Below are 2665 nucleotides of genomic sequence, written 5' to 3'. Positions count from 1 at the left end.
AATGAATGTACAAATGCGCTTTACACAATTGATGTGTGCATGGATTGGGATAAGAGTTGTATGAGCCCCTAATAAAATGATTTAAAAAAAAAGAAGAAGCGTTGTGTTATTTTATCTCCAAGAAGATATATAAATCTAGAATGTATTGAACCTTGGGTGATCAATATTTTAGGAGTCTCTATTTTATTAGAATTCAGAGCAGACAGAGAAGTTTATTGTTGTTGTTATCTGGGTCTCTAACCTCAAACTGATTTGGCACCCTAGTTCTAGCAATGTGTATCCAAGTGATATTAAAGAAATAGGGGAAAAAATTGGATTAAATGAGACAACTCATATAGAAAAATGACTGTCAAATAGTAAGTATTAGCCACTACTAATCTTGCTCTGTAATTCCAATGTTATTTTTCTTCAGGTTTTCATCTCAAAAATTATTCGGAATTGCAGATGTCTTTTTGTGGCTTTCAGTATTTTTACATTTTATGGTACACTTTAAGTAAAATATTTCAATTTGATCTAGTGGAATTGATTAAACTTATACATTAATGTTCATGCATTTTATGTAATATTTAAGAAACACTACCCCAGAGTGGGAGAATAGTGTGAAACAAAACTCAAACTCATAAAAGAGACAAGGCTTTCTGGTTAGATAGGTACAGGTGTGACCCCTGAAACTATGATCCTTAATCACCCTTCAGGCCTGGAACTGAACTCAACCCCATGATACAACAATCAACAGCTTCAGATCCAAAAGGGCACCATTTGCCTAATAAAAAAGTTTAGACTAAGGGTAGGAATGTAGAAGGAACAGAAACAAGAGACTCAGGGAGAAAGCAAGATAATTTATGGTACATTGAGAAGAATTGGTACATTGGGTGAACTGAAATAAAATTCACATGAATTATTGAATGTAAAACTGATGTTCTACTCTTTAAATTTTTACCTAATTCACACACACACACAATCCCATTTTAGCTTTATAAAGATATTCATGTTCTATTGTCATAAACATTTGAAGGTTTTCTTATTATATCAGCTCTCTCACCTACCCAAAATACATAAGGAACTGTCACATATCAAAAGAAAAAGATACATCTAATAGAAAAAAGAGGCATAAGATCAGAAAACTCACAAAAATTAAAAATAAGTGGCATACACACTCAGGTGACTGCACTTGATCTCTTGAGAGTATTGGGGCTATAATTCTGAGCACTGTATATTTACAGAAGTTTATGGTTTGCAGGAAGACCTCTAAGTCAGTTCGTAGTCTCAGTATAGATTAGCCTCCATTGAGTTACTTCTGACCTGTGACGATCAGTGGGAAAAGCTGCCCTCAGACAGAGTGTGTTTGAATGTAGTGTATGTTGAAATGGTGTGGGGGCAATATATGACCTGCTCAGGCTTCAGTGGGAGAAGATGAATCTAACTACACATCATGCTTCCAACTTTCATTTTACCTAATCCTATTCTAAACCAACCATTCCTCCATAGCACTATAGTTTCCAAGATGGTTAACAGCTTGTGGGAATAGAAAGTCCGTCTTTCTTTTTAGGAGCAGATAGTGGTTTCCAGCTGCTGACCTTTCGGATCACAGCCCAATAAGTAACCACTATTCCACCCGGACTCCACCTTACTTCTCTGTTAGGTTCCCTAATTCATTGTAATGGCCACATAAAACTCACAGATAATACTTAACATTACAGGATTTAATAGGGGAACAGGTTTCAAAATATTAAGGATCTAATCCTTTTTTTTGTTTTAAAAAATCATTTTATTGGGGAATCGTACAACTCTTATCACAATCCATACATACATCAATTTTATAAAGCACATATGTAAGTCATTCTCAAAACATTTGCTCTCCACATAAGCCCCAGGCATCAGCTCCTCATTTTGCCCCCTACATCCCCGTTCTGCCATCCCTCATGAACACTTGATAATTTATAAATTATTATTTGGTCATATCTTTCACTGTCAGATGTCTCTCTTTACCCACTTTTCTGTTGTCCGTCCCCCAGGGCGAGGGTTATATGTAGATTCCTGTAATCCGTTCCCCCTTTCTACCCCACCTTCCCTCCACTCTCATGGTATCACCATTCTCACCACTGGTCCTGAAGGGATAATTCATCCTGGATTCCCCATGTTTCCAGTTCCTATCTGTACCAGTTAACATCCTCTGGTCTAGCCAGATTTGTAAGGTAAAATTGGGATCATGATAGTGGGAAAGAAGCATTTAGGAACTAGAGGAAAGTTGTATGTTTCATCATTGCTACACTGCACCCTGACTGGCTCATCTCCTCCCTGCTACCCTTCCGTTAGAGGATGTCCAGTTGCCTACAGATGGGCTTTGTGTCCCACTCTGCACTCCCCCTCATTCACAGTGATATGACTTTTTCTTCTTTTATGTCTGATACTTCATCCCTTTGACACCTTGTGATCACACAAGGCATACTTCTTCCATGTGGGCTTTTTGCTTCTAAGCTAGATGGCTGCTTGTTTACCTTCAAGCCTTTAAGACCCCAGATACTATATCTTTAGATAGCCAGGCACCATCAGCTTTCTTCACCACATTTGCTTATGCACCCATTTATCTTCAGCCATCTTATCACAGAGGTGAGCACACAATAATATGATTTTTGTTCTTTGATGCCTGATAACTGATCCCTTC

This window comes from Echinops telfairi, unplaced genomic scaffold, assembly GCF_000313985.2.
Source record: "Echinops telfairi isolate 266 unplaced genomic scaffold, ASM31398v2 ScPeMD7_9;HRSCAF=40, whole genome shotgun sequence".
NCBI classification, from domain to species: Eukaryota; Metazoa; Chordata; class Mammalia; order Afrosoricida; family Tenrecidae; genus Echinops; species Echinops telfairi.
This window is presented reverse-complemented; position numbering follows the sequence as displayed.